Source organism: Lepeophtheirus salmonis, chromosome 2 (genome assembly GCF_016086655.4).
Source record: "Lepeophtheirus salmonis chromosome 2, UVic_Lsal_1.4, whole genome shotgun sequence".
Classification (NCBI taxonomy): Eukaryota; Metazoa; Arthropoda; class Copepoda; order Siphonostomatoida; family Caligidae; genus Lepeophtheirus; species Lepeophtheirus salmonis.
In genome coordinates this window covers 31,711,569-31,738,158 of record NC_052132.2, presented here as the reverse complement: position 1 = coordinate 31,738,158, position 26,590 = coordinate 31,711,569, and positions in this window count along the sequence as shown.

The following is a 26,590-nucleotide window of genomic DNA, read 5'->3' as shown; positions in this document are numbered from 1 at the left end:
AAAGGTGGTACAGCGTTTGCTCACACCAGACCAGAAACAACAACGCGTCGACGAATAAGAGTTTTATTTGGAGCTGTTTAAGTGAAATAAATGGACTTTTTGCGTATATATCTGACAATGGATGAAACAAGTAAGCAATACAATCTCGAAGCCGTTAAAAGAAGTGGTTTACAAAACTCGGGTTACAAAAATGATTGTAACCTCTAAGGTAACGGTTAGAAGATAATTAAGTTTTGACATGAACTGTTTAAAAAGTTGTTATTAATTGGAAATAACGTAGATCTGTCTATAATGCTGCCGTATATGTGTTGTACAAAGTACGATGGCAGATGAGTTTTAAATTTGCAAACACAAGCAATAGTAAGGTACGTACATTATTCGTATCAAATGCAAACATGAGGGTTTTCAAAAACGTTTGCGTATGGCCCCGAACACTATTCTGATGGGAGTACCAAACAAAAAGAATAATTTAAAATATCATATTCAGTAGAAGCAACATATACAAGCATTGAAAGCCACAAACTTTCAACTACTAACAGCTCATTGTTAATATCTTACAAGAGTGCATTGAAATGAAAATAAGTGGAAAAATAAAACATATAACCATTAAATCAACCTGATTCACAAGTTATGTGTTGTGCCGACATTAAAACAATCGAACATAAATCAAGAACACGTGAAAACCCTAATTAATTTTTTTACATCATATATAAATAAATATAATACAATATTTTATAGACATATTTGACACAATTAAAGGTTTTGTATTTAAATATGTGAGATGAGATGCAGTACCCAAAGATTTTAGCTATAGTTTAAATTCTTTATTTGATTTATTTATACTCTCCCTATTATGGTCTTTCAAATAAAGTATATCAATTTATCATTTTTTATTGTGACAATCAATTTTGGTTACTTTAAGTGCAATTTGTAGTACCTCCAAAGGGTTGAAAAAGAATAATCTGACGATTATTTGTCAATGAAAACAAATTTAATCCACACTTAATTTTGAAAAAAATAATTGTTGCTAAATTTAATATTGACGGCCACATATGCATCATATAAATTAGTTGTCAGGGTTTCATCAAGATATGCATATATTGATACTAATATTTAATGTACCTATTATAAAAAGAGATAATCTCAAGTAAAATCTACATTCAAGCTCATTAATTACTTTAAAAAAATGATATAACAAAGCTGTTAAACAAAGTATTTACGACATTTTATGAAAAAATAATTAATTAGCTCTGAAGAAAGATTCTATGTGTGTACGTGTAATTGTCATGGAGAAAATTACGGGTGGAAAATTGAATTGAAGAAAATTGTCATTAAGAAAATTACTTTGTAGAAAATTTCTAGTCATTTTGAGTCTTTGGCCCAAAACTTGTTTTGTGAATGGTAAGACCACCAGGCAGATTCAAAACCAATGTTACATCTTCACAAATTATTTATGGCTGTCTAAATATTTCAAAATGAGCATCGGGCCGATGGGTTCCAAAATTCAGAAGTATAGAAATTTATGTAGTAATATTTGAAAGGGGCACACATACTTTGTGAAGTATTGGCAATTGTTTTTTATTGTACTTGATGGCATTTGCGTAAAATTTATCGATCAAAGGGTCAAAGGTTCATTTTGAAGCATATTGAAGGGCTTATGTACATTTTGAAGTAGCCTTGGTGGTTTTTAACCTCTTTGATATTTGTACCAAAGCTGTAATCAACCCAAGGGTCTGGGATTAATTTTGAAGTATTTGGAGGGACCCTAAACCTTTTGTAAAGTAGTGGCAGTGGGTTTTAACCTAAAGAATCAACATGTAAACCATACATCTCAATCAGACTATGAAAAAAGATAAAAAACCTTGCTTTGTAAATATAGAAACTACGAAAAAAATTTCAGTTATTTTCTATTAAATAATTTTAATATTAGGTAACGTAAAAAGTTCTGAACGTTTTAGCTATATCTCACAAGTAACAAATTGCATAAAAAAATTAATGTATCCATAGAGGTTCAGCGTTCTTATAAAAAATGTTCATTAACAGTTTTGTGTTTTGTGAAGCTTGTTGTATGTTATAGTGTTCCAAAGTGGAAGTAAACAATGAGAAAATTCAATACATAATTACTTCAGTATCAGTACGGCTAAGGTGAAAAGGTAAAGCATACAACCCAAAAAAAATTGCCGTGTTTATGGCGATAATACAGTATCGAATGCAACAGCAAATCGGTTGCTCAAAACGATTCCTCTCTGGTATAGATGTCGAAAACGTCGATAATGAAATGGAAATGTTCAAGTTTGACCGGCATGTGCCCATTTATTTCATTGCCCATGAACTGAAAATTATAAAAAAAATCCATTTCGGGCCATATAAATCGGATAATCCTAGCTAAGTAAACTTCATTGTCAAAAAAAATGGGGAAAAAACAGATCTAAACTTTTTACTTAACCTATTAGATTTTTTTAAATCCATAAAAAGTGTTTCAAAATTTGTATTTTTTTTTTTCTAAAATTGTCTCAATGGAACGAATATGGAGAAAAAGTTAAAATAATTTGATGTTCCGCGTATAGCCAGATAATTAATTTATGTAAAATAAGGATAATTTTAATCTTTATAGATGATGTAAAAAACTTATGTTCCCTTTCAACTTACTTAAAGATTACATCTTAAAGTAATGAAATTCTATATCACAACTTTTCAGATCCAGCCGAAATTCGAAAAAAGTTGCAAAACAAAGTAATGTGACAAAGTTTAATTAATATGGTTTCCCTAGTTTGCTAAATGAAACTTGTTTAAATTTCAGATTCAAAATGTGTAGTTTCTAATTTAGTTCGTAGTGTTGATTTTCACACATAGTGACTAATTACTTGAACTCATTTTCTTCAACAAATGTACTTCCTCCTCTTAACAATGGGATGAATATACCTACACTTTGTTAAAGTAGAAATAGAATCATCTAAAAAGATTTCATTCTTCTTTCTTCTTATTGTTATGATTACTATATTATTTTCTTCAAAAAAAAGAAATAGACAAGTATATTTGTTGGGTAGAGAAACATTAGGGTCATTTGCCACTGTCAGTCAGAAAACGAAAAAGAAGAGGAATAAAAAGAAAAATAAATTTTCTCTTCAAAAATGATGAGTTCATCATGCTTTGAGTAAGATATTATTATTATTATTATTTCTTGTTCTTTCTCTTCAAGATTTTGACTTGTGTCGATTATTCATTCCTTCCATTTCATTTTCCTTTATTTTTTTTCCCCTTCTTTCCCCACTTTTTTATATTTTTGATGAAATAATCCGTTAAAGACGACTATTGTAATATCTATGTATTGAAGTATTCGTTACATAAAATAACACACATTTATAATACACAATAAATAGAGCAGAGATGAATTATCACAAAAACCTCTCATATACCATTATATTGTTAATTAATTCATGGAAAATAACTTATTCCTACCCTTCCTAATTTGAACTAATAAATAGTGTTGTTCTAGTCCTAATTTCTTTGGTCTAGACCAGGACATGCTCTTAAATATTACCTAATAATATTAACTCAGGAGGAAGGAAATCTTCAATGTCATTACAAACAACTATACACAGCTAAACTGAACTGGACATACATAACACTAATTATAGCTACATACTAAAAAATGATGAAAGTTAATAGTTAAAAGCAAAATAGCATACTATGTAAGTAGTAAAATAATATTTTTAAGGAAAAGTGAAAGCTCTGGGTTATTTTACGTATGGATTCTTGTTTTTAACACATTGAAGCCAATCCTTTAATTAAGACGAACTACAATTCTTATAAACACATAGATAGTGTTGTAAATTGTAAACATTTTCAGTATATAAAAAAAACCCCGGAATATGAGCCTTGTAACCTTGACAATTTAGCAAGTTAGCCTTCCAGAACGTTTCATTATATCAGCTGCAAGGAAATATATACAAGTCCCACTCTGTACTTATTAAGGATATTGACAGGATTACTCTGTTGTCAATCCTCAATTTCATTCTGAGTGCATGAGAGACATACATTTATCTTCAACGAAATCTTCAGTTTTACTCTCTGTCATTCGCGGTTACACTTTTTTTATAGATCTTCTATACTCAAGAATGAAAAAATAATTACAATGAGTGTTTTTGTTGGCTTTTATTTAGGAACAAGGAACACGGTTCAGTCTAGTTCCATCTAGTCAATTGCAACTTGTCGGTACTTAAAGTAGGTATAATCGTTCCCCTGCCACATGATAGAGGGTATTTTCCCGTTTTTTAATTAATTCGTTATACACTAACATAAATTAAACAAATAAGTTAAAATATAATATTGTATCCTTATCAAAACACTAATATTTTTTGCAAAATATTGTCAATGCTTAAATATATATCTCATGCTTCTAATTTGACTTCGTAAACCATCGACATTTTTAAGGGAAAAGGCTAGGAGTAGTCCCAAAGATCGACAATCCCAAGACTTTATTGTATCGAATAGATAAGAACCAAGGTAATAACAATGATAAAACTTTTAGAAAATAAAATTAACTTTTCAGATTGCCAACAACACAAAACTTGTACGCTGAAAAATGCATAGGATTTACAATTCTATATATTCAAACAATGTCAAATTGTATGTGTTACATCATAGCTAATCAATTGGCTTTCATTTTGTTTATTCTTTCGCATTACAGTTCGTTAGAGGTACGTCCTTTTTTTTTTTTTTTTTTTTTTAAGAACTAAAGAACGTGCAAATATTTTCCTATTTTTTAAGCAATTATGTCGTAAACTATACTTATCGGTCATTCAAATATTACTTCTCCAAACAATTAAGCATTAAATAAATGTAGCTTTCTTATTGAAATTAATAAAGAAAGTAGGTACTAAAATTTTTTTTGTAAAAAAATGCAGTTACCTATTCTCTCCTACTAAAGCACGATTATGAGTTGACCCATCTATAAAAATTGGTTAACTTATCTCCGACTGAAGTTTTTCATCTTGTTTATTTAAGGCTATGTGTCATTCTTAGGGCCTGCTTTATAAACAACAAGGGAATGGAAGTAAGGGCGAAGACAATATGAATTTTGAGGGTAGACAATAACAGTTGTAGAGACTTAAATTTAATATGCCAGATTTTAAATTTTTTCAGCTGAGCTGCACGATTTAAATGTTAATAAGTAATTTAATCCTATTAACTGTTCAAGAATAACTATTCTCAAACCTTAGCTCCTAACGAAGTCATGATAGGAATTTGGGATCCATAAGTGGTATTGTTTTGATAACGAGTGGCGTATTGCAGCAACATTATCTATTAAAGGAGAAATCGATTTTCTTGTCTGATACACATTATTTTCATACATTTATCTTATAGTACAAATAAAGTATACTCTTACATTTTTGCAAAGAAACAAAATTATATAGATTTGTGCTTTTTAAAATGAGTACATTTTATGTATGGCTGATGTTACAGAAGGATTCAGTTTGAAGTATTACTACATGACAATTGAAGTTAATTTGTATTTTTTATAATTCAACGTAGAATTGTAAAAGTTTCTAAGGAATTATTTTTATCTTTATATTGCATATACATCCCTTTATCCAATAAAATGCAAGAAGAGATTTTATATATCTCTTACTTCATTTTCCCGATCACATTCCTTTATGATGGAACATATTTTAATTCATTTCAGTTATCAATAGATCTTTCATCCATAAGTTAAGTGGGATAACACTTATTTATTTTCATGATCCTGGATTCTGCACTCTTTTTCTCATCAATAGAATAAAAAAGTATCAAAATCGGTTAAAATAGATGTTTTCGATATGAAATATGAATAAGAAATCGGATTGGTCAACTAATTGAAAGTTATAATCTCATCTAAAAAAGCATGGCAAGAAAGTCTTGCCCATATACTCGCATATCAATTGGAACCAACAAATAGAAGGACTTAAATGTTACTGCCTATAAAATTTTTATACCTCGATTGATTTGCTTTTTTATATAAATGCCATTAAAATGTATTAAAAACATGTTATAACATCTTCATACAATGCTATTATCTTTTTTCCAAGTACCTAACTCATTTACAAAAAAACGTTTTAGGAGATTTTCAGTACAAACTACTTTGATTTATTTCGAATTTTTCTGTTTATCATTTGCAGTAAGTAGTATTTAATGTAAGTGTTAAGTCTTTTTTTTTAATTTATAAAGATATTTGATAGTGTTTTATTATGACTTATTGGAAATTTGTCTCATGTATGTTGTAAAAATATCAACTTTGACCCTCAAAAGTGCGTCTTCTTCCATTTTGATGCAGTTTATGACGTCAATGAAAATGCTTTTTTGGTGAAAAGTCAATATAAAGTGGAGTCAATACTTTATACAATTATTTCGCCAATCTTGGTATATCTGCAGTTTAAAAGAATTGAAAATTTCAGTAGGACTCGAGGACATGATTACACTCTTTATACTAATGAATCGTATTTATTTAATACTTTCTTTTTTATTATTTTTACAGGATAGGAGACTCAAAATTTATGTAACTGTATGTTCAATTCTAGCCCCTTTATGGCAAATGTTTGAATGTTTTATTAAATGAAAAGCTGTTGTTTATTTTACCTAAGTCTAAATAAATTCTTTTTAAATAGTTTCATATAATTTAATTTTCTTTCGTGTTATGTATCAATATGTTTAAATATTTCTTTAGTTTGTGTTACGTTATCTCTTTACAGAAAGTATTTGTAAATAAATAAAAACTTATTGAAAATAAATAATATCATCCTTGTAACTGATGTTGTAATGTTGAGGTTAAACCGTAGGTCCGCTTGGGAACGGGTGGAATGTTCCCTTTTGATTTTAGTAGTCGCAAAGTTATCATCCTACTTTGCAAGAGATTTTACATTGTTGATGTAATGACAAAATTGAATAGTTCTTACGTGTAGCATCGAGTGTGTGTAGCTCAGGTTCTTTTAGATAGCCCTCTAGGGAGCAAATTACTGCCCGGCTCATCAGTCATAGCATCATATTATTATCCTTTTATTTTGGAAGAGAGAACATCCACGTACTGAGCAACTACGTGCATATGTGCTCATGAAAAATGGGGAGTAATACTAAGGAATTCTGGAGTAGTTATCTTATTTACATGTTAGGCATATTTAGTTATATATAATTAACATTAATGTGTGTCGATTTGTTGGCATCTAATAACTCGGAGCAATGCCGGGTACTACCGCTAATGAATATCAGTAAAGCAAAGCTTATGAGTCTGTGTAACACGTACAATAATTTTCGAATGTATCTTTGGACTGCGTAGATACTTGATCTAATAAATAACATAACAATCCAGTTGTGCATACAAGTCATATTTAAAGAAAAAGAAAAAATGGTAGTATACATGCATATTGTTGTACTAGTATGAGTCTGCCCGTTCCATGGATGCATGAGGATGATAATGAAAGTGAGATGTGACGTCAATAATCTAACCAACAGCTGAACAATACTTGAACAGATTGTATTATCTTAAGTGTTCATGCAATCCAAGACGAATTAACTGGCTAATAAATCTCCTCTTGTTTTCTTATTTTTAATAGTAGATAGAGAAGAGAACAAAAACTGTTGCTAGGCAGAAAAAACGGAGGAGACCTAGACGTGAGATCCGTAGATAGATGCCAATTATGCCGGACCCTCTTATGTATGGCAACAGGAAGAAGCTCCTAGTCATAAGAGCAAGGGTACCCAAAAGTGGCTATCAGATAATCTCCAGGTTTATGGCCGGTATTGATGTGGCCTCCATCCTCAACAGATTGTTTACGATTGGGATATAGAATATGGAGCTTCTTGGAGGACAAAACCTGTGCTACTCCTCATAGAAATGTGGACTAATTCAAATCTGCTGCGGAGATGAGTGGAAGTACATGCCAAAGGAATATGTTTTCAATGTTTTCATGCCTTGTGTAGAGGCTATAGTTGCTCCTGGAGGATCACATTTTGAAAAGAAAATATAGTCAATTGTTTGGTTAATACATTTTAAAAAGGTAGCACAATAGACATATCTATTTTTCCTAAAATTATATGTTATTCAAAGGTTTCTTGGGTCAAGTATGAAAATTTTGCTATATTTTAAAATAAAGTGTGTGTGTTTGGCAACGCCTAATATCTCCAGGTTATAACGTTAGTTTATAGATATGTATATAATATTCACCCATTGATGGAACATATTAGCATCCTCCTTCTCCTTCCCATCAGAAAAAAACCCATTAATATTTATTACTACAAAGACTCATAAATTGATCAATATACTCGAATATATTTAACGTTTAATAATACTTTCATTATACATATCAACATCACTACAACATACACTGTTAAAAACGATATCAACTTTTGATATTTTTTTCTTTCTTCTTCTTGATTGGGTTGGTATATGGTTTAGGTACATAGACTCTATGGGTATGTGTTAGTTTGTAGAAGTGTGTGCTTATTCACACTACATATAAATACATACTTACTTTTGTGTGTGTCTAAGGAAGAATATTTATGACAGTGTGTACTAATGTTATATTAAAACTGGATTTACGAGAATGAAAGAAGAATAAACAAGAAATTATGACGACGTCTTCTCAAGATGAAATAAGAATGTATAATATGTAGTAGTATGTTCATATATCAGAATTTATCACTTGGTTTATTCCAAATCACGCGCCATCAGGTAAATTGCTATTTATTATTTTTACTGATACTCCTAAGAAAAAAGTGTTCATCCCTTTTTCTTCTTCTTAGAGTGCGAGAGTTATGGTTTGTTCGTAGGGAGCATCTGTAGTTATTACACTCAACTTAAAAGTATAATCACACCTGATCCGTAAATGATTTGATGAGAAAGAAAGTAAATTAAATAGTATTTAAATTGTGTTGTCAAAATATGATTGAGAACGCGTGCGATACTTTTTATATAATTGAAATATCAAAAGGATTATTTTATAATGTTGTTATCATGTTTATAAAATTTATGAAGAAAAAAATGTAAGTATAGAGCTATAACTAGCTCAGAAATGACAAATATTAAGAATAAGGGTTGCTCTTGAGTTAATAGTGTATTTAGGTCCTTCTTGGATTTAGTGTAGAATTAAGGATCGACAACGGAGTAATTCAAACCTTGTTAAAAGCGATTTGTTTTTATTTTCTTCCACATAGGACTGCTTGCAGCAGATCTAATATAAACGTCGTGACAACTGCTCTTATCCCAAACATTCTTCAAATTGTCAGGATCACCACGTTCATTTTCTGTTTATTTTTACATATTGTCAGATCATATTTGAAACATCTCTAGTTATTTTATGGATATATAAGTCTTGGGTTTAAATCTAAACATAATAGACCACAATGAGACCCTTATAATATCAAGAAATGGGACATGAATAAACAAACGAGAAACATCAATATCCACAAGATGATGCAGATGTGTTCCTTGTTGTAGTAAATAAATAAATATACAAAATAGTAATAATTAACGTAAGGTAGTGCCACTATCATTGGGATCTATTCAAGCAACTAATAAGTAAACAACTCTCATACCACATTTCATTCAATTTTTGGTCTGAACCACTATCATAGTAACATTCCATGTTATCGTGTGATATAGCGTAATTGAGAACGCATTTTAGATAAATTATTCTTCTGAACTCAATGTACGTAAGCTCGATACTCGGTGGCTCCTAAAGAACGAAATAACCATTATGTGTAAGGACTTCAAAGACAATATCTAGGTCCGCTGAAGTAATTGCTATACAAAATTGTTTACTTATCCATATTAATAGAGCAAAGTTTGTCTATCTTTTTATATGTCTTAATGTGTTAATACATAAAAAAAAGTCAGAGAGCTCACTGTATATAGTGTTACATGATGTAAATCCGGTGTTTTTTTTAGATATCCCTTTAATTTGTAATTGGTATTGTCAAAAGGAATTTTCTTTTACTTAGCAGTCATTATTATTATTTAACATCATATCCTATACAGATTCAATTATATTCAAAACCTGACTGAACATTCATTTGTGCTCATAAAAGAATGAGGATTTGCTACGGAGTTATAATTCTAAGTCCTTTTTGGACTTAAAGTAGAATTGGACATCGGTATCCGAGTAATTCTAACAAATGTCCTTGTTTATTCCCTTTTTTCCTTCCTCTCTTGTCAAAGCTAATTGTAGCTCATCATGAAAAGCCAGGCCTATTATTTTATTTCAATACATTCTTCAAATTATCAGGGTTACCATGTTGATTTTCGGTTTCTTTTTTAACTTACCCATTCTGCACTGTATTTTTATAATTAATGATTAACATATTTTGATTTTAGAAATAATAATGTGGATGTATTAATGAAATATTGTAGGCGTGTAGATGTATAACAAAAGCATTAGTTCTGTTAGCTGATGTTATTCATCCCTTATGTTTATTATACCTCATTTGCATTTTGAGTATATGATAAGATAAAAAATTAAATATATTCGCTGGTATGTAAAAATGACTTTTATTTGTTTTTGTTAGTGAGCGCTCTAATGACTAAATTACTCAACAGTCAACCCAACATTTTATTTTGTCAAACCCTGATAATTCTTCTTTTATTCTTTTAAGACAGAATACAAATGGATTGATATAAGGTTTGAGTAGTTATGTCTAAGTGTGCTCATGAAAAACGGAGTGTAACCCAGGCGATTTTTTGGCAAGCTATCGTCTTTATTATTCAAGCCAACTATTGTGTTTTAGCCGATGCCTAACTTCTCCAGACAATTAAATAATTTAGATAGTTCTTAATAAGCTCAATTCCATTTGACCAATTAAAAGAACTTTAAAAAAAGATTTACAATAATAATTAGATCAAGACCAAAAAAATTTTTTGGGGAAAAAAAAAAATTATAATAGTTTTTTTTTTTTGGAAAAGTGAACGATTTTACAATTTGTTTTTCTGTCTAGAAAAAATAACTTCAGACTAGATCAAAAAATAATCGGGTTTGAACCAAGTCTCAACAATAGTTAATATAAAAAAAAGTAGATCCAATGGTTCTATGTGCTTACATAGATATCATCTACATATATTATACATAGTTGATTAAATAGAAATCCCTGGCTATCTGTTAATAATCTTACTTATTTATATTTGATCCCAAGAGGTATTTGATCCAAAATCTTGGTCATAAACATCATGAAAATAATTAGGGTTGGCTTCCAGCTTTTATTATTTATAAAGGTAAGTGAGAAGGGAATAAGTTTACTTAATCTTAAATAAATTGCATTTCATTCTCTGCTCTTATCATTATTAATAATCAAAATCTTTGTATCTTGTATAGAAGATTCTACAAAAAGCTCTCTCCAAAAAATAGATATTTTGATTATATGATAAGAGTAAATGTCATTTGTTATATATAGTTTCATAATATGTTCATAGTTGAATACTATATTATGTTTTCATGTGACGTCAGCATTGTGAATGTCCGTCATTTTGAGGGCTTAAGCAGTCATAAGCCCTCCTTATTTCATTAATAAATAAAAAAGTGAACTATTGCCGTATATTTGGATGTCAAAATGGAATTGACAAATATTAGGATTTAAATCCTTTTCTGTCCATCAAATATATATATCTTGTAGGTCTATATTATATATTAAATCCTAATATGGTTTAGAAATAGGTTATTACCTCAATATACAACATTGTGTAAACTAGTAGTTCTCAAAACTACCAATTGAGCAAATAGCAAAATGTACATTTACTTATTCATAACATTCCCCACTGTATCTGAGATACCACAGATTAAGAAATACTCTGATATTTCTTAGATTAAATATTACTTTAGCAAGGATAATGTATTTTTGCCAATTATACTATCAGACTGATCAAATTATCCAATTAATTGTAAGCATACAGCCATTTCATAAGGATTGTTTGTACTTATTGATTTCATCTTAATTCTAATTTACCCCCTGCATCATATTCAACTTGACAAAAAAATTAAGTTTATTTCCAGTGTTTATAACTTAAAGTGGCAATTTTTAATTGAATATGGCTTTCGTCAGCCTCATGACGACATGAACTCTCTTCCGGAAGGCAATACAAACCTTAGTAGTGTAGTATTCCGACATGTAAACCCAGTTGTCCTTGATAACGGACACCAAAGATCTCACATACACGTAATGTTTGTTACAGACAGCTCCCTTGACCCTTGCCTAGGTGGAATAATCCAAATGATTAAGATTGTGAAGCTGGGAGGCGACATGTTCTTGGACATATTCAAAAGAAGCTTGGTTCTATGTAGATAACTTCACTCACATATATCTTCTTGGCTATAATGCTGGATTTCTAGCAAGGCGATTTTGACACCTATAACCTTTGTTCTAACTGTTTGTTTACGACATTTACCAGACTTTTTGGCCACTGTTCCTTGGCTCTCTGATCCTAAAATCATTTCTAATCTCGTTCGAGATCTTCCGGCGTGTGAACATTTCCAGCAGAAGAATTATTTTGGCTTCCATTTCGTTGTATTTAAAGATACAGCAAATATTTAAAGATAAAAACAATTCTAAATTACTATTATTATAATGTTACACAAACTCTCTATATAAAAAAACCTAAAAAAATTCGATCTGAGAGCATTAATTTCAATGTCAACTTAAATATGTTGAAAGAGGTAATTCGAATTTATTTGACATCAAGTAAAAGCAATACTGTTGTGTCCGTCTCTCTTTATTCGGTCTAGTCTAGTACTAAAACTGATATGCAGGAGTGAACTGATCAGGACTGTATTCTTCAGTCCTAAATAAGGACATAGAACTATTATTCAATAAGCCCTTTTTTATAATTTTTAAATTTATTGGATGAAGTACACACTATTTATTGAAAAGTTGTACATTTTATTGAATGAATAAATCAACTCTACACCTACCATGATGAGTTCGTCTTATCAACTCTATGATATAATCTGTGGCGTCAAAGAAAACCCTCTATAAACTTTTAAATGTACATTTTTTATTATTGAGTATTTTTGAAAAATAGAGAAAAATAATTTGTTATGTTCTATTAATTTAGATTTTCATACATATTCTAATTTGTTAACAAAATTATAAAAATCTGCAAATATTGTTTTTCCCTTAATACAAACATGCAATGTACTCAAAGGAAAACTCTTACTAATGTTTTATGGTTATAATATATTTCATTCCGAACCTGAATCGATCGTCCTTGCTGTTTATGATAATATTATCAGAAATATCATATGTTGTGAAACATAAATATGTTTGACAACGTATTTAGGTTCTAGATGTAATAAATTATGACAAGTGGTGTGTTCTGAATGATGGTTGTGGTATATTTATTCCTTTGCTAGATCGATTTGACTATGTATGTCATTAAACCAATGTGCAAAATCAATATGATCCTTTCTTACTTTTTGGAAAGGCTTATAACTTAAATTTATATTAACTAGTACATACCGGATGTAATACAAATTTTCTGTACAACATACGACACCTATGCATTTTTTTTTGTTTTGTTAAATCAAAGATTATCGAAGAACATGACAGACGAATTATCCGTTTTGAAACATTTCTCCATGTGGTAACTTCTCCTTCAGAGATTGCTAAGCGAGTAGAAACATGCACGGCGACCGTTTACAATGTCAAAAAGGAGGATGAGAGCCAAGGAAGACAACTGTGCTATAGCAAAAAATCTAAGTTGGACCCCAATGTTGTGAAAAAGGTCACTGATTTGGTTTAAGAACTGAACTTTATATGACCAGGACTTAATGAAACAGAAATTCATGCCTATGTCTTGTAGCAGGAGGATGTACCAGCCCACATCTCAAAAGTGGCCAAGAAGTTATTGAAGGACAATGCATTATTTTCAAGCCAGTTGTGGTGTACCCCCTTACAGTCAGGATTTTAATCCTTTGGATTCTATATTCTAGGTGCAAAATGAAAAAAAATAAAAAAATAAAACAGTCAAAAAATTGAAGTTTGAAGAACACAGTACATAAGCAATGGACCATAATATCAGATGTATAAATTAAGCCTGTCTTCAAGGCATTCCAGAAGAGATTAGAGACTGTCCATAGAGCAAATGGGTCTATATTGAATGAAAAATATTCATTTTTGTCTAATACTTGAAATATATATATACTTTTATAAATTATTAGTTGGAGAGTATTTATTTATTATGAATTGTTTTTCTTGATAAAGTTTGAGTATACCCCGGCCCGTCCCTCTTATAGCCGGTATAGCTTAAAATATAAATTTGGATATATCCTCTTCAAAATAAATCTTACTATGCTTTGAATATCTCTACTACCAAATAAATAATAGTTCAATATTTTTAGTGGATGAGGCTTTTAAAAAAAATAAAGTTCACTGTCTTACATTTTACAAAAAAATGATTCAATTTAGAGTTAGTTTTAAAATGATAAGCTTTTTTCAAAAATCAATTTAAAGTGTAATAAAATATATACAGTCCTTTTTTTCCTCTTTCCCTACTCATTTCGGGATAGGTGTCACCGTTGTTATTATACTTGCTGTTAATAGGACTCTACTGTAGCGATGATGGTGAATTGAAGCAAAATAATTAATTTGTGTTTATTTTTCTAAAAGGGCATGAATTAATATTTATATATCTAAACGTGAGTAAACAATACAACGTAAGGAGAGGCGTTGAATCGTGAAGCTACATCAAGCGTCATCTAATCACTCATTTGGTTAAAAATTAGCAGAAGTCTATCTGACTACCAAAGCTTAATGGACGTTCGTATACTCGTTGCTTTTTTCCAAACAAAGATACTGTTTGGGTGTTTTATTTATAATAAGTAGCTAAAATTTATAAAAAGTATCAGGTAATATTATTAAAATCCCTATTAAATAGCATTACTTATTAAAATTTTCAGAGGAGTAATTAGTAATGTTCTTATATATATTTATAAATCTCTCTTTATTTTTTCGTTTTCTTCGGAGAACTGATCAGTTGAGGCTGTTTTTGACAGAACATGGAAGAAAAAACCATCTATTACCTTCTCAGGGAGCTGAACATTGATCCTAAAACTGTTTTTCAAACCATTTGCATAAGGCTAGAAACGTCGTAACAGTTAAGCTATTTTTCCACATAACTTTAATCAAATTACCAAGGTTACCATGTAATTTTTCAGTTTTTTTTTTATTTAGTCCATGAACATAAAAGCAAGCTAGAATTATTTTGAACAAAATAGACTATTGATTACATTTTCATTCTTCAATGAGTGCTCGTTAATTTCTATCGACCAATTCTTCTTATTTAATCTTTTAAGGACACAAAAATTGAACTTAAATTAGACTAAATTAATCTTCATTACAAAAGAATGAAAAATTGATTTATTTTATTTGAAAAATCATATAGGAAACCACCTATACTGTCAGGCTGACAAGTTTTTTTATGTAATCAAAGAAATTATGAGTAATTTATTTTCTTTTGTCATATCATCCTTCGTCAGTCCCCTTCTTATTTATAAAATAAAAGCCCGATTACCATAGCAAATATGCTAAGTAAGGAGAATGATCAAAGGAATCAAGAATGAAATGATAAGTAAATTCTTTTTCATAATTTTGTTTTGGATTTGACATAAATAAAGGTAAATATAAGAGATTTTAAATCCCTTCATTCCAATATCTTTTGTTATTATTTAAGATAAACATATTGTAAAATATATCGTGCTTATGATTCAACACTAAGTGGGTAGATTATTCAACATTACCTTTGTAAATACAAATATACTCACAATCCAAAAAATCAAGATTGAATTGATTCTATTTCAATTAGAAATAGGTACAATGATATTGTTTTTTTCTTAATATTTCAAAGTTATTTCCTGTACTGTTAAAAATATATTGAATCTCTTGACTGTCTCAAATTTTGAAATATGCAGGTTTTTTTTTAATATTAATAACAGGCTGTTTGCACAAGGGATATGTATCCTACACCCCCCCGCCTGACTCTCTTTCCTTTCCTAGTCCAAGGAACCATTGTCCCAACTCTGCTGACTTTTTATGCTTGTCACAATAAAAAAATTTATTTTGTCTAAAAAAACTTAAATGTCCAATTTTGTGAAAAAGTCATAGTTCGTTCACATTTTACCTAAAGCCAAAAAAATTTAACTCTAAAGATTTTGTATCTTCTCAAAAAAAGGGTAAATATAAAACTTGGGATTTATAAAAATAAAAAAAACTTCTGTCAAAATTGTCAAATAAAATTGTAACTCCCCCAATTCCTCACAACCCTACCCTGCGAAAATAAATTGGACAGGAGCCCCTGATGACCATACACTTTTACAATTTACCTTTCTCATTTCTCACCCGATGCCCTCTTCAAAAAAATGCGAATATCTGTGGGAAAATTTCATGGAAATAAATTAAATGAAAAAAAGAAAATTTTACACTTTAACTTATGCTTAATCCGTGCAACTTCATTTGACTAATTAAAAGAGCATCAAAAATATAAAAGAAAAAAATAGTAATCAGGACAAAAATCTGCAAAATTAATACTTTTTTGTTTATACATATAAGTCAAAAATAGACAATCAACAAGTTTGAGTTATTTAGAGCCAAATTGCTAAATTTTTATACGCTAACACATATATACATAAATAGAAGGTCACATTACGTTTCAATGCTATTGTTGCACTTTAGAGAAGTAAATATGTAGTGATTATAAAAACTTGAAAAGTACTTTAAAAAGCAATTTTATGTAACTGAATTAATTATTTAAACAAAAAAGGTGTAATGTGAAGTATTATACTGATACGGATGATATTTAAACCAAATCATTAGGGTTTTTTTACATATAAAATTTCAACTCTTCATATAAATAAAGCTACCTTTTAACATTCATAAAAATTGTTCAAAATTTGTCAATCGTGGTTTATTTATTTATTAAAAGAAACACTTATAAACCTCTACTTTTCAAAATAAGAAAAGAAACGATTGACACCCTATTGTACAAAACAACCCAAATCTGGTGTATTTTTTAGCTGGCGGCTTTTTTAGAGTTGGCAAACCGAAGAATGAATATTCTTTCCCGAGCTGGAAAAGGACTAATAATATTGAAAACACTGAGAAGGGCCTTCCTCTTCGATCAAATACAACATATAATTGATATATGTAAATAGGAAGGAACATTTGCACGTACTCATAAAAGATGGAGAGTCAACTTATGGATTTGTGGTGGAGATATAATTGTAATTGCGCTAGGAGTAGAATTGGGGATCTACAACGAACAGCTATGTTCTTATTTACTACATTCCCCCCTTCCCCTCATCCCAGCTGCTTGTACCTGGTCCAATGAAAAAAGGCTCACAATTAGTATTACTGTGTACGAGTATACAAACAGGACTACACTCTGTTTTCAACTCTTAACGCCACCTTACTCAGTATTTCCTTCCATGGTTCAACAGATAAATGAATTCTAATCATATTTGCACATCAAGAGGGAAAAAATTAAACTCAGTATAATTATTGCAAGAGTGTATTGTGCTAAATATACTTATATTTGAGGCATACCATCTTGTCTCCTTTCTTTTTTGAAATCATAATTATTGTAATTACGGGTCTTTTAAGATCCATACGTTTCCACAACGAATAACACACGAACTTTGATTCAAAGTTCAGAGAAAAACATTTCATTTTTGGAGTTAACTTCTTTCAAAATAATATGAGACAGTTTACAAAATTTTACTTTCTACATGATAAAAAAAGATTGTTCAAAAAATATATTGACCATGAAAATATGGTCAACCAAATTTTTGTTCCATAAAATTCGGACAAAATTTTAAAGGTTTTAAATAATAGATATACCTCCAAGGTCTTTATAGTTTATGATGTGGAAAAAACTTTTAAAAAGTTCGAGAACCTTTGGTCAGAGGTGATAAAAAAGAGACATACATTTTTTGTGTGCACTCCTTATATGATAATATTAGACTTTTTGATAATTGTGTAAATTTTTAAAATGTTTTTTGATCAATCAAAATTAGCAATATTTAATTATAGCCAAAACGAATTAATACAAAAATCACAAGTCTACAATTAATTACTTTTATGTCTGGGCAATTTTTTTAGTCTTTTAATATGTGGACCAAATATAAATTAGATTAGTTACAGATTTGTAGTTATTACGAATATTTATTCTATGTAGTCAAGAACTTTGGTAGTAAAATTGGAATCATAACTTGGGGGATAGGTGATAAATTTGTTGTCAAAATTAGAAATACATTTTTTTAAATGACGACATTATTTAGTTATATATTTTTTTAGAAAATAAATTTAATCTCTTTTATAATAAAAAAAAATTATTAATAAAATATATTTTGTCTCTATTAAGGTAAAAATGCAAAATATTCTGTCAAATTTATTTTCTTATATTGTAAGAAATTTGAAAAGTTTGATAACCGCTGCTTTACAGAGTGGGGACCCAAAATTTGCAGTAACATTTATTTAATATATTTTCCCTGTTTTTTTTTACTACGAGATTTTATTACACAACTACTTGCCAACTTAAAAAAAAATAATTTTTTTTATCCACGTCTCTAAGTGATAAAAATCTTAGTAACAAAACCAAGGCATCGGTATCTGTGCTAAGAAAGCTGCAAAAACATTTGGCATGGACTACCTACGACACCAAGAAGTTCAATACAGCCCCATACGTCTAAGAAGAACTAAAACTTTTGAACCTACAATATAATTGACTTCTTGCAGGCCTCTGCGTAGCCCCCACCCTCCTGCCCTGACCTCTACCCCAAGGACTATGCAGTTTGGAGTGTCTTGGAGAAAAATGTAAATTGCACTTCTCATCCAAATTTGGAGTTGCTACGAGCTGCCATAATGATAGTGTGGTACCTAAAGGGCATCACTTTCATAGCAAAGGGCTGTCAATCTTCTTGCTGGGGAATCAAGGTTGTTATTGCATGTGAAGGAGGACATATTGAATAAAAAAAATTATTTAATAATATCCTCTCGTGCACCGGCTGACATTAATGAAAGATTTATATTAGATGGTTAAGTTTAGTATTTTTGCATATCACAAATTTATTTTTGATTTGTGTTTTCGTCATGGTATTAAAGTTAAGTTTTTTGTAATTTAGTCAACCTATTGCAAGTTTTTGGTCCTCATTATGTAGTACCATACATTAAACCTTTTAATTTTCCTTATTATATTATATAAACTAATTGAATTGTTTTCTTCACTCCATTTTTAAGCTGCTAAATGTTAGATGTAGTTACATGTTTTTAGACATGTTGCTAAATTAAGTTAAACATCTTTACAAATGATTTGCATTTGTTAATTGAGAATTTTTAACATACATTTGTAAATCAAAAGGTTATTAGTGTTTTATTTAACCTTTGCAAAATGATCTTTATGTTTATCAATTGGCAAAAAATATTTCTTATTCACAAATATAGAAATAAAATGGATCTTTATAAGCATTCCCTGAAATATTTCAATACACTAAAATCTTTATTAGATGATTTTAATTGGGATGTTCAACTCAGAAGTATGTACTCACAATAATGTGTATTTATTTTTTTACAAAAAAAAATAATGATATAAAAATATAAATAAATAAAATTTATTTACAATATTTAAGAATTATGATGAATGATATCAAATATATATTTGAAAAGTTCACCTTTTACAACAAACATTCTGTTATCTGTACTCTGCGTGCCCTTAACATATCAAGTTTATAAGTAAAAACTCGTTATTTCAAAATAATAAAGAATTTTACAAAATTATTAAATTTAAACCTGAGTTCTCAATTGATTAGCGTATTGTTATTAAAAAGAACAAGCCAATTATTTGAACGATTTTTTGTGATACAGAATTAAGAAGCTTATTACAATTTGGTTGATTACATAGTAATATATGTTGTGTACAAGTTGTAACTTGTACAAACAAACTATACAAGTTGCAGGCAAAATATGAGATGAATAATTTTAAATCAAGGATGAAGGATCATTGGTCAGATGGAGTTTATAAGTCAATATTACAAAGTAAAAATGGCACCGTCTCACCTAGGAAATTTCTTTGAAGTCCAACTTCATTAAGTATATTTTTTTCTCTTTTTTCCAGAGAATCCATTAACCTACGTCGTTTCATACGACCAAATTTTACTACGAAACGAATCCATACTTTAGTACTTATCCACAATGTTGTTTTTTGCGACGCAGTTACTTTTTGATTTATAGGTCAATTCCCTATCTAGTCTCTCTGAGCTCCCTTCAAAAAACCAACTTTTGTATTTTGAGAATAGAATAATTATATGACCCCCTCAAAAAAAAAAACACGTTATAAAGAGGCAGCCATAAAAAAATTCAATCTCTTTAGGTCCAACGGTGTGGGCACCCATAAAGGACAAAGGACTATACTATATATACACAGACAAGACATATGACTGATGCAATACTTTTTGTTTTTTGGGTCAATTACTCAACCCTGTTTTGACTTATAAACGGGTAATCTTATCAAACAATACCTTAATCTGCTTGCTATTTTGAAAAGATTATATCAATCACCAGTTTATGCACAAACTGTATTTGAATATGACTCATGTAACATTACAACTGTATCTGTGCCAGCTAGGGATAGTTGAAAATGTTAAAAAATAACGAATTCGAGTAATAAAAATGGACTCAATAATAATTGTCAAACAATAAATCACTAGAATTACCATGATGTTGAATTAATCAATAAATAACGTATTTTAATAAATTGAGATATATTAAGATGTATATGAAAGATCCCAGAAATTCAGTATCAAAAAACTGTTCAGAGTCATTTATGCTTCATGAGAACTGTACCTCTGTATACTAATATTTAAAAAATAAACCATGAGTAGAAAATTTGAGCAATTGTCTGCTACTGTCCCCTGTGTAATGAGCATTGCAGTATCTCAAATTTCTCCTTAAATAATTTAACAATTTTTACATTCATATGTGTTCATTACATCGTGCATTTTTAAATCAATTACCAAAGATACGCACGACTTCTTCTATTAGAGAAAGATGTTATCATCCCCACAATCTATTAATAATTCACAAAAAAGAGGCCATACAGCCTCTGATTTTCCATTTCTGATGGTAAACTTAGTTTTTTCTTAGCATAGATCCCTTCTTTACTAATATCTGGAAGAAAAGTACACAAAAATGATTTATATTTTTCTAAAATAGTCATTATTAAATAATACAATTATGATGTACCTGAAGTTAATGTGATGTTCAGTCCAAAATGGGTTGTGGCAGCCAAGAGTGTAGCAAATATTCCCGGTCTCCTAATTTATATAACTTAATATTTATGGAAGAAAAATTTGACTATAATTTACGATTCATCGATACATAGACACTGTGATTGTCATCATTCGACTACGATGGATTCTGTTACATTCAATTCGGACGTAATCTGGGTTCATAAAGATAAAAGGATAGTCTGAGAACGTATACAAAACTACCTATGCGGTACATGTTTCAGGAGTTCAGCCCTACTTGCCTCTTCATAACAATGTCCAACGTGCCAATGTCAGGAAGTTTCAAATAAGAAACTTTTTGGTAAAACTCAGGGTTCGACCCATTCACATATTTTTTGTTCATCTGATATTTTCTGAAGAATTTACATTATTGATAATTTATTTCCACTCATTTATTTATAAATAAAACGATGAAAACTAAATGTAACTCAAAATTTATAAAGTGGTTGTTACTTTGTCACTTGGTTTTAGCTATATTCTTGAGATAAAAAAATATTTTTGAAGAACAATAAAAATGAAAGGCTAAATATTTGGCGTTCAAATATTTATTCGGTTAATCATTCATTTTTTCCCGTTTTAACAAGTGTTAAAAATTAACAGAAGCAACTCTCATTTTCTGCTCATTTTCCAACCCTGATAAAAATATAAGTCATACCCCTAAACTATCTATATTGTTGAATGTTAGAATTAATATGTTTCAGGAGTGACGTTCTCCATTTTAAATACTCAAAAACCTTTAAAAAAGATGGAATTTATTAAGACGGACTTCCCCAAAAAGTCAAAAACTCTTTTTTTTAGATAAACATTTATTTTCATATTTATTTATATATTAAAATATATCTAAATTCATCAATATAAACAAAAAAATATTCAGCCTTGATTATCAACTGTTGTCCAGTTTCTAATAAATGTATGTATATATAAGTATATTTCTTGTATCTCATAAAGTTATTTATGATAGGGATTTTAAGAATCCTTCATAAATCACTCAATGAAGGATAAATCAATCGAGAGGTTATATCTCCTTTTTTTATTATTTGAGAATAAGCAAATGATTAGGTCTGAGTTTTGAATGATGGAACATGACAAAAATACAAAAGAAATATAAAAATAAGTGGAAATATAATTTGTCAAACATCATCAAGACTAAAAAAAAATGTCACATTTTTATGATTGCACAATCAAAAGAAAAGAAAGAATTACTAATAGTCGTTTATTTAGAAGGAATAGAACAAGTTTATGTAGATGAGTGGGGCTTAGAACAAAGATAAATTTGCGAGGCTCTTTTTTTTCTAATTTTCAAAATGTCATTAAAAAAATGTAATAGGCTCAATGCAGGGATTTTTTTACATTTGAAATTTATTTAGAGTATATATATTTATACTTTATTATTTTTCATGCTTATTTCATTGGATGACTTTTTTAGAGAAAAGTGTGATTTTTTTCGCAAGGGTATTGATATTGAATAACCATAAGGATGAGTGACTCTGGAACGATAGGGCCTATTCCCAATTTTTTCAAAAAATGCATCGTTAAAGTCATATAAAATTTTATTTTTCTCAAAAAAGTATACATCTCATAATTTTATTTCTATTTTGGTTTCAAATTGTTTTTCTTAATTTAAAAAAAAAAAATTATTTGTTAAATGTGATGTCTTTCAAAAAAAGAATCTAAATCAAAAACTCAAAGTTTTTTGTATCTTCTTAATAAAGTTATATATCCAATTTTACATTTATAAAAAAATTCCCAATAAAGCCTCCCCCAAAAAAAAAAACTCCCCTCATGACGTCATTATTATATAATTTACTCAACTTGCAATTCCCTTGAGCCTTCCATTTAACCAATGATGGTAAAATTGAAGGGATGGTTTGGTTTTCTTCATACAAACTAAGGAAGGTGAATATTATTACACTCCAAAAATAATAACCAAACATTCTTTCCGTTTACTTTTTAAAGACGTAAATGAAGAAAGAGAGAGAGAATAAAAAAGTCAAGAATCAAATATGTTTTTTTTTTCCTTTTCATTCCATCAAGACAATATTATTAATGAATTCAAATCTCAAAAATGATAATCATCATCATATTTCTCCTCCTCCCAAGGCATGATAATAATAATAATCAAAACCAGTTTCTTTCTGTTTCGAACTTTTTGGTTTATACATACAGTAAATCCTTGAGATACGAGTCAACGACGAGTTTTTGAAGTTACGAGCAGGATTCTGAGCAAAAAATAATATTGTTATACGAGTTTTTTTAAATTTATAATATTTTATAAATTCAAACGGGATTTTGATCATTTTTCCGCATACATTTACACCTCTTGGAGATTTTACCGCGTAACATAATTGATAATTATGTTTTTATATTACAGGCTTAAGATATAGCTGACAGACTTCCTATTGATTGAGTTTCATGCTTGATAGAAGGCTCTACTAAGATCATAATTATGAATCAGGTACTACAAGTGAATGAGTCCTATCAAATTAGATTCGAGTTCCTAGATCAGTTACTCCTTTGTTCTTTCAAAGAATATTCCTTCTTTAATTCTTCATTTAATCCATTTTTTCTGATCTATAGCAGATATATAATATTAACGACTAAAGGTAACGTTTGAACCTTTAGCACAAAACAAGAGAATTTACCTGAAGCAAAAAATGTAATTACTAAACTAAATTGATATAATTTGTATTGTATATATATATTCGATGGTTAAGAGTCTCCTTCAAACTTAAATTTTTTAAAGTTTGCTACTTGTAGTATGATTGCTTTGAGTTATGATCTTCATGCATACACGAATCAAAATCGTAATTCTGAGAATGACTGTATGATTATTTCTTATCAAATCTATAAGTATATAAATTAGTGATGTACTAAAATGAAGAAACGATAGATATTTGGTAGAAAAAACGATTTCTTATGAAGTATGATAATAAGAGTCATGATGAAGCTAAAACAAACCTTGATGCTCAGTTGGAGATTCAACCACTGATGGAATAACAATATATGCTATGTATATAAATAGTACATATAGTACCTCAATGTATGTATTATATTAAATATTTGCATCATTTTTGGCAGATATAAAAATCATATATCTCCTCTCTTTTTATATAAATAAATGATTAATTATGATTATAAGTTGTTTATTAATAACGAGGACTCCAAGGTAGATGTGTATATTGTAAATTAGGGCGGTCTGTTTTTTCAAAAAAAAAAGATATCATGATGTAACCATTTACATATGAAAAAATTCATGGATCTACAATGTCATTTTCAAGGTGGCACAGATCGATCAAAGTTTGAAAAATGCCCTGCAAAGTTTAGTTATTTTGTCTATTGGAATTAAAGTAAAGAATTTTCTTTTATTTATGTTGATAGACATTATATTAACTTATAAAAATATTTCTTATAATTTTTCTAAAACGATTCAATGGGGGCAATAAGAGTAAGTTTATTTGAGAGGGGCGTAGCTCAATGGACAACGCACTTAGGAAAATTGATTCTTTTGGACTCAATGTGCGTAGTAGGCTTGGTTAGCGGTCGCTTCTGGAGTAGGTACTTTTGTCGTGTACAAAATGCGATTTTGTACAAGTTGCAACTTGTACAAACAAGAATTGTTTGTACAACAACCAATATTCTAATTAAATAATTGATCTTATTATGAAGAAATTCCAATTTGTCAATTGACATATACAAGTTTGCTACTTACACACAACATATGGACTTTCAAAGAACATCGCTAGATCAGATGTAATATTATAATGTTGACTTATACTTAATCAGTGCAACTCCATCGCATAATTAAATGAACATTAAAAGAAAAGATAAGTTAAGGAAATTTTGATCATCCGTGTATAGTGTGCATCTTTTTTTTTTTTTTTTTACATTTCTGGAAAGGAATGGTCCAATATGTTCTTCAAAAATTGTAATACATTAATCTTTGCTCCATAGTAAGTCCTATGAAAAAAAAATCTATTTTTTTTTTACAATTTACAAAAATGTCTATCAAAATGTTATTATGTAGCTTTGTGAATAAATTTATATCGACTATATAACTAATGCTTTACTTCTTTCATACTTTCAGCTAAATAAAATTTTTGCATAAGTGTTTTTCTGAGCACATGAACATTTTTTCGTACTAATTGGTATCGATGTTTGAAAAAAGGTAGAAACTCAAGGCATCCTATTGTTTATACATATAGAGGAGTAGAATCTTGATGTGATATGATGGTTATGCTTCATCTCTTTCCTTCACTGGTCAACTTGGTAGTTGTAGGGCTACTGCTGATTATATCATAATATTTTATGACAAAGTATTAATAATATTATTGTCATTTTACTTTTTCAATGACACACCATGATGGTGTGACTGACAGATCAGGATGTAGCTTGTGACAAGTATTAATTCATTTATCACGCGAAATAACCAATGTATGTAGAATATAGAGTGTACAGGGTGAGGACTCAAAAATGAGATAATTTTAATAACCGTTTTCACTTTTCCATAATTTTACTTTGTGCCCTATTTATTGCAAACTTTTGAGACAGAAGTTGGTAACCAATCCAATAACTTTTTATTGGAAGGGGGATCAATACGGACAAGAAAAGAAGCTACTGATGAAGTCAGAGGAAAAGTTGTTCCGCTCCTCTGTGAGCAGCTGCATCGACATTTGGATATCTCATGGCTATCATGTACAAATTTGCCCGAGAAGTCTTGTTCGTCTTGCTCTCCAACCCCAAGGGGTTCACATTGGGCGAGGACGAAGGCCAGAAGTCTGCCAGCCAGAAGGCAGCCATATTATCTCTGCACCGTTTTGGGTAAATGCATACTTGACCCAGGAAAACGTGGTCTTCAATTATGTCAAGAAATTGTACCTGAGGACCTTTTTAGTAGACGTCCGTGTTCACTTTCCCATTGTCCTTGGAGAAGTAGGGAAGCATCTTGCTGCCGTCAGACGCCACAACACGGAGGAGCATTACTTGAGCTAAATGTTTGGTTCTGAAGGATCCCACGACCTGAGCTCTTGGTTCAGCCAAGATTCATTTCTCCTCTTCAGAACAGTGTCCACTTGTTCTGTTTGTTGCTCTGACATTTTTGATTGCATAAAAACAAAAGAAATATCAAATTGTGGCTTTTTGTCAACTCTTTCAAATGGCACCATGTACAAAATTGACACACTGTTATAACTGAGGCTAGATGTTCTAAAAGAAGATTCTACTTTTTGAGTCTTCACCCTTTACACTTGGGTACAGACTACATATTATTCAAAGAAAAATTAACGTTGAATGAAGTGAGCTAT